This window comes from Eucalyptus grandis, chromosome 3 (genome assembly GCF_016545825.1).
Source record: "Eucalyptus grandis isolate ANBG69807.140 chromosome 3, ASM1654582v1, whole genome shotgun sequence".
In the NCBI taxonomy this organism is placed as follows: Eukaryota; Viridiplantae; Streptophyta; class Magnoliopsida; order Myrtales; family Myrtaceae; genus Eucalyptus; species Eucalyptus grandis.
In genome coordinates, this window is record NC_052614.1 from 29645009 (window position 1) to 29656913 (window position 11905).

The following is an 11905-nucleotide window of genomic DNA, read 5'->3' on the forward strand; positions in this document are numbered from 1 at the left end:
TAGTGTGAAACCTCTCCGCTTCTTATGCGCATGATTGGGAAACACCCTTACCCTTGGGGAAAAACCAAGATAAATCGAACATATAATTCGCTTATTTAAGTGGTCTTATATTGCCTAAGTTTATCAAAAAGAATGTACAAATTACTGCTCCAAGTCTACCAAACCATTAAAAGTCAAGTCAATAAATAAATCCAAGCTGCAAAAGAGCTACTTCTTCATTGGGTCCGTTTGATTCTGGAATCAAGTAGAATAATTCTTTCGGTCCAGACCTGAGTTTGACTCTTCTCTTGGTTTTCTTCTTCTCATCATTATTTTCCGGTTTCCTTGATGTCGACGAATACCGACATAAAATGTGCCGTTCAAGAATTCTATTATGAACGATACTTCGCGGCAATTCTCTTAACGTGTCAACCTTTCTTGTTTTTTTTCATTTTTTTTATTTGCTGTCTTTTCACTATAAATTGCAACACCATATTTGTGTCCGTCCCTTCATCTAATGTTTTGGAAGATTTCTGAGTTAAAACTTCATCACTTCAGGCTTCCTTTCTCTCGTAATTGACGGCGTGAAGTACAACTCCATTGCAATAGTGGACACTTCCCTAGAGCTTAAGACATCATATCCGGCGAGATGAACCTATATTTGCAAAGATATGTAGTGACTAATCATATCTGTTTGTTTTATGGTTGTTAACACCCAAAAATACCCCTGCTATTACGTGCGAATCATGAGGGATAAAAGCCTTTGAAATCATCCTCGCTGACATGTGCGGGCTGCGATTTACACCAGCCTAGCCTAGGGTAGTCATGGAAACAAAGGATGGCTAGGGATTTCAAGAGTCATTGGGCTGGATTTCAATGGACTTACGAACAGAGATACATGATTCGATAATAAAGCAGTTGATTGTCTCGTGTCCAAGCCAAGAGACGCTATTGAAGACATAGTTTCTAGATGGAATTGATTGCAAAATTTGGGCAGGAACAATTGATGCTTAAAAGGGCACCAAAATTAAAGGAGCGGTTAATGCTTGCTCAATAAGCCATGAGACCATCGTTGAACGGGTCAAAAAGCAACAAGATATGGATAAGGCAGTTCAATAAGGAATGCGGAATGACTTTTAAGAAGGAAGCAATTGACCATCTACAGTTATCAAAATGACCTATAAATACCACAGGCAATTCAACATAGAGCCCCCCTAGGAACAACACACAAAACTACTGTTTGTCTTACCTTTTTATCTTAGCCTAGTCTAGTTTAGCTGCAGTTTAAGATTCCCGTCATAATTTCAATTCCGGTGAGTGTTTATATCCTAGGTAGTGCTGTTGATTAGTTTTCAATACTAACTTACTGTCCAACATCATCGATTAAATTTTGACGTTATGTCCTCATATCCATCTAGGAGCAATGTCTACTACATGTTGTTACCACCATTCAATGTTGTCGATTAAATTCCAACATTGTGTCCTTATATTCACCTAGGAGTAGTGTCTACTAGGTGTCACTCCCAATGTCCAGCGTCATTGATTAGGTTTTGACGTTATGTCCTCGAAACTCATTTCGAAGCAGTGCTTCCTAGATGTTTTTGTTAATATCCAATGTTGTCGAACCAGCTTCAACATTGTACAAACCACTTTGATTTTAATGGATTTTCATTAGTATATTAAATTGAATTTGGATCAAACTTTTAATTGGATTTCGATATTGGTTATTATTGATTTTGACCTCATATTAAGCGACTTTATTAGATTTAGAACTATATAACATATTGCTCCATTGGCATTTGACCATTGCTATCCAATACTAGCACAAAACCTAAGTATCCTCTAATAAAAACCAAATTATAACCCTTAGTGAAAGATACTTCGATGTAGGATCCAAAACCGGCGAAACACTTGGTGAAAAAAATGAAAGATCTGTAGATGTTCAGCTCAAAGCCATTGCCTTTTTCTTCGGGTTCTTTCAAATTAAAAGAAGAAAATTGTTTCAGAAAATGATAACTCTCAAGGAGGGCAACCAGAAGAGCCAGTTGTTAAGCATGAGGTGAGTTCATCTACAATAGAAGTTGCATCAAGACATACCAATGATGCTAAAGATAATTATGACATATGAAGATCTTATGGCTAACATTTGAAGTGAACATCCAAAATGAGAGCTAAGAGTCTCCTTCGAGTATATGATTTGAGCGTCAAAATTTTATTGCAAATTCCACTCCAAATCTTGGGCATCAGCACGACACGATTGCTTTTGTTAATAACAATGTCACTGAAATTGGAATCCAAGGAATCAATTAGAGTAGCCTAGAATGTGCCTGTGAACAACATATTCAACCGCTATAATGGACATGAGCGTTTCCCACAAATTGCGTGGCAAAATTTCCAGCTATGTATTGCTGTTCACCAGCCTATATTTCAATTACTTCTAGAAAACTCCGGTTGAAGTTAAGAGTGCACAATAGAGGAAAATGAAATGGTAAAAGGCAAAGTCTAATTAAACCTATGCTTCCGAAAAGTGTAGCTGACCGGCCTCATTTAAAATAAAGAAGAATCGATTTCTAAAGAAAATGAAGTTGAAAAGCCTTGAGATAAACTTTGCCATTTGTTCCTCCCCGATTTATTGTTCACGGATGCTCTCTAGAGTGGCGATTTTTGCAATGTTCTTGCTCTATGGTGCGCAGCTGATTCCAAACTTTGACCGGTGGTTGAGGCTGATTTTGGAGGAAGGACCATCGGCAACCCCCTTCAAGCCCTCAAAAGCGATCGCCCTGGTACATTCTCTTTATGCTGCAATGCTCCTACTGGTTTAGGGTTTGTGCAGTCTTCTGTGGGTTTCTGCTTCGCTAGTTTCTCTACTATGATGGCTAGCAAATTAGTGTTGGCCCACAACATTGGGGATGGTCCTAGTGGTAGAAGCTCGTCCCCCTCCGCCCAAGCCCATTTGTCTTCCTCGTTGGTGATGAAAAGGTGGCGGGTGGCCCGTCCCCGCAAGCCCCTACCGGGCCTAGAGGTAGAAGCCGAGCTAGGCCGAGCTCTATACACCCTCAACCAAGAGATCGCAAAGAAGGGATTCGAAAGCCCTCTTGCCTGTTCTTGGGCTAGTGTCGCGAGTGTTCCAAAGGATATAACCTGGAATTCATTCCTCCTTCCTTTGTGAATAATAAACCTATTGTTGAATTGTCTGCTAATATTCTCGAAGCTGCGATCCTAAGTGGCATGAATGCCTTGTGGGCTATTTTATTGGGAGAAAGCTACCTTTCAAACTAATCGAAACAACCCTTAAGAATGTTTGGGGTCCGAAACTGGTGGAAGTGATGGCAAATGGCCAAGGGTGGTTCTATTTCTTCCATGTTCCCGATGGTGATTTCCATAGGAAGGTCTTGAAAGGAGGGTCTCACGGTTGCAAGAGTTCCATTAATCTTGCAACAATGGAAACCCACACTAGAACTTAAGAAGGATGGTCTTTTGACTATTCTGGTGTGGATTAGGCTAAGGAATCTTCCCCCTTGCTTTCTGGTCTTCACAAGGGATCAGCACCGCTGCTAGTGTGGTTGGAAAACCACTTTATATCGACTTGCATACTAAGCAAATGAAGATGCTCGCCTTTGCCAAAGTTTGTGTTGAAATCTTAGCTAAGCAACCAAAGTGCGAGGCTCTTGAAGTTGTCCATCATGGTGAATCTTGTTCAATGGTCATGGAGTATGAGTGGAGGCCAATTGCATGCCCAAGCTGTGGCACTTTCGGCCGTAAGTGTGTAGCGCCCTTCAATCTTTCAACTACTGAAGTTGTTGCCCAGCAGGTTCCTGTTGGCGTGTCCCTTGCTCCTCAGGAATAGGCCTTGGCCCCAGCTAGTGGTGTGGTTGAAGCTCTTGGTGCTGTGGATGCCAATAGGAGTCAGGTTGTGGGTGGGAGGGATTTATGTCCCCTACACGATAAACGGGTCTAATGCTAGTTGCTTTGATGTTGGACGGAAGCAAGTCCAATCCATGGACAATCTTGTTGCTCTCGAAGTAGGTCATCTCCTGCTCCGGCGATTGCGAGCCTCCTCCCCAAGAGTTGAGCCAAGGTGGAAGCAAGTAAAGGGAAATAAGAAAAAGCCTCTCATGGTGAAGGTTACTGCTCTATCTAGTCCGACACCTCCCAATGTAGGTGGGCAAGTCCCTGAAACTGAATGATTCCGTCTCTGGGAAGGTTATGTCTAATACTTCTTCTTGTAAGGCCCAGTCAAGTTCGAGGAACCTTCCAAAGTTAGATGATGCTCGTTCTATCTCGGTTGAGGACAGGGTTGACCCTACCGGCACTTCCATAGCCCCGGCTAGCTCGAGGTGATTATTTCGGTGGCTCGTGAGCGTCTTGGCAAACTTGGATGATGAAAACCAGCTCTCTCGTGTCCCTCTTCTCCGAGAGCCCCTCCTATTCTTGCAAAGCTCCGAAACCATGTAAAACAAGTTGCTTGACTCTCCACCCGGATCCGCCCCTTCTCGCTCTACTCCGCTCCAACATCCAGTTGATGTAAGTCTACCAAGAAGAGGTAACCCTCCTTCCTTGCTCTTTTTTGGGAATGAATGTATATAGCTTTTTGGAACATTAGCAGTCTCATTGACCTCATCAGGCGGGTTGAAGTCAAGAGTTTGATCTCTTCAAATAATCTTTGTTTTGTTGGGCTCCTTGATACTAAAGTCCCGGAGTTTCTCTTCCAATCCATCTCTTCGAACCTGTTGACGGGGTGGAATTGGTTAGTTAATTATGAATTTTCCCCTCAGGGTAGAATTTGGGTTAGTTGGAACCTTGAGTTGGTTAGTTTTGAAGCCTCCTCTATTAATGCTCAGGCAGTTCATGGAAGCCTAAAGTTTCTTTTGTTCGGTTTGGTTTGCTGCATTTCTGTGATCTATGGCAAACATACCTTTATAGGCCGACGGCCTCTTTAGGCAGATCTCGTCCAAAAGAATAACCTCTTGCGGGATTTGGCCTAGCATGTGGCTGGCAATTTCAACGCCATCAAAGACCCGTCGATCGAATTAGTAGTTCGGATACTTGGATTCCCTACTTTGATGAGTTCAGCCAATGCTTAGCTCAAACGAGCTAGAAGATCTCAAGTATGTTGGTCTTCATTTCACCTGGTCCACTTCCTCTGGAGCTAGTCGTAAGCTAAGGAAGATAGATTGGGTAATGGTGAACACGAAATGGAGGTTGGATTTCTCATTCTCGGAAGCTTCTTTCCTCCCCCTGGGTATCTCTGATCACACCCCCATGGCTGTCAGAGTGATGCAATCGATTCATGGGAGGAAACCTTTCAAGTTTTTTTACTTTTGGACAAAGCACTCGGCTTTCCATTCTATTGTCAAGCAAGTATGGGAGTGCCCAGTAGAAGGTGTTCCCATGTATAAACTAATTTGCAAGCTGAAGGCCTTTAAAGGCTGTCTTAAGTTGCTCAACAGAGAGTTGTTCTCCAATATTTTTGAGAGGACAGTAGAAGTGATGAATGCTCTTTGCTTACCCATATTGGCCTCCAACAGGACTCGACTAGTGATGCTCTTGTAGAACTGGAGAAGTCTCAGCGTCGAACCTTTGTGGACCTGCGAAGTTAGGAAGTCCTTTTATAGGCAAATATCCAGAGTCAGGTGGCTTCAGGATGAAGATCGGAATACCAAGTTCTTCCACCATTCCGTCAACAAAAGATAACTAAGGAACACGATCCTCTCTGTTATGGATTCCTCCGGCTCCACGGTCACGGAACCAAAAAATGGTGCAGCAAGTCTTCGTCTCCTATTTTAGAGACCTTTTGGCACCACAAAGCCGCCCCTTCAAGGCCTTCTTTGCAAGAGCTACGGGAGGTCATTTGGTGTCCACTTATTAGTGAGTAGGTTAGTGCCCTCTCTCATCCGATTTTTTATTTCAAGATCCGCGATACCCTCTTTTCTCTAGCTCGAGGCAAGGCACCTTGACCGAATGGGTTTAGTGTTGAGTTCTTCAAAAGTAATTGGGAGATAGTAGGGCCGTTGGTTCTAGGGCTGTGAAGAATTTCTTCACCTCGGGCCATCTCTTACGGAGATAGGCAACATTATTCTAGCTTTGGTGCCTAAAGTTTCCAATGCATGTGCAATTTTCGATTTTAGGCCCATTGCTTACTACAATACCATTTATAAAGTTATCACCAAGATTCTGGCTAACCGAGTAGTTGCTGTTCTTTATGACTTAATAAGCCCCTCCCATAATGCTTTTGTCAAGGATAGGAGAATCAGGGATAATATTCTTTCGGCCCAGGAACTCTTTGCCGGTTTCCACCTCGACCCTTATTTGCCCAAGTGTGCAATTAAGGTGGATTTCTAGAAAGCATATGATACGGTTGATTGAGATTTCCTTGAGCTAACTCTTACAACTTTTGGTTTCCCTAAGTGGATGATTCGGCGCATCATGGTTTGTGTACATACTCCAAGTATTCCATTTCGATTAATAGGGAGTTGCATGGGTTTTCTCTGGTGGCCGAGGCCTTTGGCAATGGGACCCTATGTCTCCCTATCTATTTACATTGGTGATGGAGGTTTTATCTGGGGTTTTGAGCTCTCGCACTAGGCTACCGGAATTCAATATTTTTGGAGGTGCAAAGCTTTGAACTTATCCCACCTTTTCTTCGCTAATGATGTCTTCCTTTTCTGTCAAGCAGATTTGGCATCAGTTTCTCTTTTAAAAGGAGGCCTTGATACCTTCTCATACTGGAGTGGGATGAGGCCAAATATAAACAAAAGTGAGGTTTTTCTTGTGGGTGGATCCTCCTCCTTATAGAATCATATTCTTCTAGCCCTTGGCTTACAAGAAGGGAAGTTGCCGATGCGATATCTAGGGGTGCCCATTATCTCCTCGAGGCTTAGGAAGACGGATTGCATTGCCCTTATTGACTGTATCACATCCAGGTCCAATCCTAGGCCCAACGGTTCCTCTCCTTCACAAGACAACTCCAATTGATTAGGTTTGTCTTTCACTCTATCCAAGCTTTTTGGGCTAGTGTGTTTATCATTCCTTGTTATGTGTTAGACCGCATAGAACAAATTTTGAGACAATTCCTCTAGAAAGGCCCTGGCCTTGGTGTTGGTGGGGCTAAGGTCTCCTGGGAAGATGTGTGTCTCCTGAAGGATAAGGGTAGACTAGGTATTCGCAGGTTGCGTGATTGCAATAAAGATGACATGCTCAAGTATATTTGGATTCTGTTTACAAACAAAGAATCGTTGTAGTGTAAATAGATTCACTCCACCTTCTTAAAAAGAAAAAAATCGGGTGGCCAGCAAATCAACCTTTTGTTTGTGGGCTTGGAAGAAGATCCTGTAGCTAAGGAGGGAGTTTCGATTATCCTTTCTTTGGAGAGTTGGTCATGGCTTATCAATGTCTTTACGGTTTGACCATTGGCACTCGAGAGGCCCATTGAACTTATTTATTTCGGACTCTCTTATTTGTAGCTCGGGGCTCTCTAGGCAAGCGACGATGGCGGACCTTTTCTCCCCTTTTGGTCACGCCATCAAGACCTTCTTAGAGACGTGGGATTTTTCCTTCCCTACACTATCTCAAACCCCTAATCGGTTTACCTAGCTTGGGAACTCTTCTGGTGTCTTCTCAGTTGCCTTAGCTTGGGAAGCCATTAGGAGGATGAAGGACTATGTCCCTTGGGCCTCGCTTATTTGAAACAATTCAATCACTCCGAGATTTCAATTCAACCTCTAGCTGATTACTAGAAACTGTCTACCTACCCAGGTTCTCCTCCTCTCTTATGGTAGACTTGATAGTGCGTTGTGCGCCTTTTGTAACTCTAGGCCCGACTCTATCAACCTCCTTTTCTTTGGTTGTTGCATCTCGGCTTCTCTTGCTTTTTCTGGGCTGCTAGATGCAATCTTCCATGGTGAAATAGGTCTTGGTCGGGGAATCTCCAATGGGCTTTGAAGTTCCTTTTAGGTAAGGATTTCTTCCACTGTATTGCCCGGTTCTCCTTTGGTGCCATGTGCCATTTGATATGAAAGAAGAGAAATAATATTATTTTTAGGGGAGAAGAGCTGGTGGTGTTGGCTTTGAAAAACCATCTCATCAAAGTGGTCAGGGACAAGGCTTTGACCTTCGAGGAATGTGGTGGATAATCCCAAGAAATAGGAGGCTCCAACGTAGGTGGGGTGTCGACCGCTCCGTTTTCTCTTCTACAGCCCTAGTCCTTACTAATTAGTGTTGGATGCCTTTGTTGCCTTGGTTGTTGTTCCTGATGCATTGCTTCGCTGGTGCTATTTCCGAGCTTGGAGCTACATTGGAGGATTGGGTTTGCTACATTCCTAGTGTTTTGCTGCTGGAAGCTTCTGTTTGCGATGCTGGTGACTTCGGAGGGTTGGTTTGTGCCACTGTTTGGATCTGTCCACTCGGTGGCTGGCTAGTTTTCGTTTGTTGTGCGGAGTTGCAGTGGATCTCCTTACTTTGAAGGCTGCCATTGCTTTCTTCTTCCTTCCTGCCTTAGTGGCGGATCTTTTGCTGTTCTTTGTACCTATGGGTTAGGCTGTTTCTTTGTTTTGTCTGCTGCCTTGTTTGTCGCTGGCTTTCTTTTACTTCGATTCCCTTCTACTCGTTCTGACTTGTTGTCACTATGAGTGAAAGTTTTTGGCGCCAGATCTTTTGTATAGTTGGTTAAAGCTCAATATATTCTTACATTTACTTTCTTTTCTTTTTAAAAAAACAAGAAGCCCTGAGACCGATTCTGAAAACTGGAGTATTTGAATACAAAGATCAAACCTAAGAGATGATCTGTTTTGTTGTGTATAGGCTGGTGCACTGGTTAAGGATTATCAACGAGTTAGCCACGAGAACAGGAACTTGACCGAAATGCTGACCCTTATGCACGAGAGCTACAATGTGCTGCACAACCATTTGATTGTCTTGCGAAATAAGAGTGAACTTGGTGCATGAAGAAAGAGGAAGCATGAAGCTAATGTCACCACAGAAAGTTGCAGTTACGAGGAAGATCAAATCTTCAAGACGCCAAAGGACAGCTTCAAACCCAAGATCTCCAAAATCCACTCCCAAACTGATGCGCCCGACATTAGCCTTGTAAGATCTTAGTTTCAACTCAGAACTTCCTTTTTTCTTTTTCTTTTTTTGGTGTTTCTCTAGCCTATAGTTGGCATAAAGAAATTTATCTTTACTCAGTACGAAGTGATTCCCAACATGTTGATTCTTTTTCCATTTATTGTTGCTTTACGATATTGCACTTGCTACAGGTAGTGAAGGATTATCACTGGAGGAAATATGGTCAAAAGGTTAGAAGAGACAACCCATCTCCAACAGCTTACTTCAAATGTTCCTTTGCCCCAGGTTGCCCTGTTAAAAGAAGGTAACTCAGCTTGGTTAGACTTCTTAGAAATTATACTCTGGAGACCACACTCGATCACAGTCCAAAAAATCAGGAAATCGCATGTACAATGAAAAGTAGGCCAAACGAATTCAATCTCACCCTCATGCTTTATTTGCATCTTCAGGTACAAAGAACTGTTGATGACCCATCTGTCCTAGTGGCCACATATGAAGGAGAACACAACCACCTGAGCCCGTGTCAGTTAGCGATTTCACTAGGTTCTGACGAACAGGGACTGAATCTGGGCGCCCCTCCAATTCCATTGCCCTCAAAGTCGACATCTTCTAGTCCTAGGAGTACTCCTGATTTGATACGGCTGGGCTTTGACACACTATCTGCAAAAAGGGGCCAAGAAACAGAAGAGGCGGCAGCATTTCAACAGTCTCTGGAAGAGCAGATGGCCTCTTCCTTTAAAAGAGACCCCAATTTCACGGCAGCTTTCACAGCTGTGATATCGGGAAAGATATTCGACCAAGCCCGGATGGAGTGGTGGTGATTGGACAGGGCATCGTTGGAGTTGTCTATTTAGCATAATTTACGTATAGGTCGAGCCTTGAATTTGACGGCCAGATCATGACGATGGTCAGCATATGAGCTACTTTTGTGTATTGGATGTGGAAGCAAGTTGATCTGCTCATGAGCTTCGTTTGAGTTCGGCAAATAAGCTACTTATACTCGAGAAGATCGTTCAGAGGTTTAGTCGAATTTGAGTAACTTGTATATTAAACTTGTCTGGCGATTTGACGACGGAGAGTTCACTTGCTTATACTATATCCATTTGAGTTGATTTTTACTTCTTGCATATTATTAACTACAATAACAATGGCACGTATGCAAGCTTTTAACCAAATTCAGTTTCAAACTTTTTAGATTTGTTAACAAAATCCTAAACCTATACTTCCAATGTAGTTATTTTGATCAATTTTTACCTAAAAATATTGATGTAGCAATTTAATCAACTCCAGTCGTCCTATGAGGCACAACCAACAACTGACATTAGGGAACTTAAGCAAAATGAGTCATTTACTTAATTGTTTCAAATTTTCAGATTTATTTTTTTGTTAGCTTTCATTATTACTACCGTTCTTCTTTCTCTCCTCCCTATTTATTCTTTCTCGTGATGAATTACTCAACCGCAATGCCAATCGGTTCGTCGTGCCACTGGCCTCACCAAGCCGTTGTCATTGCAAGCGCCCTCACCACCACCTACCCATCCTCTCTCTCTCTCTCTCTCTCTCTCTCTCTCTCTCTCTCTCTCTCGACCGACCAACTCCTTACGCGACCTCCAATCAAGATTATTCGAGGTTGCCCAATGTTGGGGGCTTTAGATCGGCCTCAATCGATGGTTGTCAAAGGTCAATGACTTCAAATCGTCATCAATCAGAGCTCATAGGAGGTGGCTCGGTCATGACTTTTTGCCCATGGTGGCATGGCAACAGGCTCACAGCATATATGAACAGTAGACAGGATGTCGTTGAGAAGGCATGGACATGGCAATAGGGTGGACGGTGAGACAACAGCCATGGGTGGAGTACGACTTCGACAATTAGGGAGAGAAAGGAAAAGGAAAGGAGAGAAAGAAGAAGAAAAAAGTAACAAAGACAGAAAGGAAAAATTTTAAATTTAAAAATTAGGCAAGATGATGTTGTAGTAGCAAACACTGTTTATGCCATGTACATTGACAATGATTAGACCGTCAAGTCAGTATTTTTAAAAAGAAATTGGTTAGATTGACTATATTAGAATTTCTTGATAATGTTTAGTATTACACTGATAAATTGAAAAGTTTATAATTGAATTGATATCAATATAATAAATTTATGATTGATTTGGTAATTTTCTCATAGTCAAATATTATATGAGTAGTTCTGGTGTTTTGGGGATATATACGGTTGAGGCATGTAAGGGAGATTAGTTCTAGAGTGGATAGGTTCAAACCTAAAACTTGAAACTTACCATGTTTTAATCAGTTCTCAATTTTGGAACCTAGAACTTATTTTGTTTGCCTGAGAATTGACTCAAGAACTTACCTTATTTTTCCAAGCCAATTTTATGGGCTACACTAAAACCTACTTTTCTGTTGTTCATTATTTTGGTTTCATTTTTCTATAGCAAAATAATATGAGTAATAAAACATTTCAAAGTAAAAAGATGAACAATAGAAGTCCCTATTTGTCGAAAGCAACAATACATAAGATGAATATGTAGTCATATATGCATAGTTATATACAATAAAAAATTCAAACACTTAATATAAAACATATGTTATAAAACTCTATTCATCATTCATCCATATAAATATTGCTCCAAATTCTAACCACCTGAAAACTAAACAAACAACATAGTTGAATTTGCAATAAATTTATATAAATCTTCAGCCAATAGGTTAAAAACAAAGAAACTAGAGTTTTCTCTTTTTTCTTAATTACTTTTTATAGCTTTATGAAACTGCATCCCAAATTGGTTCCAAAGTCAATCTAGTTTGCAAGTGGGTCTTCACTTGGAACTATGAACCTAACCTATTTTCAAGGCAGTTCG

The 11905-nt window shown here is 41.7% G+C and overlaps 1 pseudogene; it reads left to right on the forward strand.

Annotated features, from left to right (window-relative positions):
* The first annotated feature begins 8784 nt into the window (after positions 1–8784).
* On the forward strand, positions 8785–9863 carry LOC120291794 (annotated as a pseudogene).
* The last annotated feature ends 2042 nt before the right edge of the window (positions 9864–11905 follow it).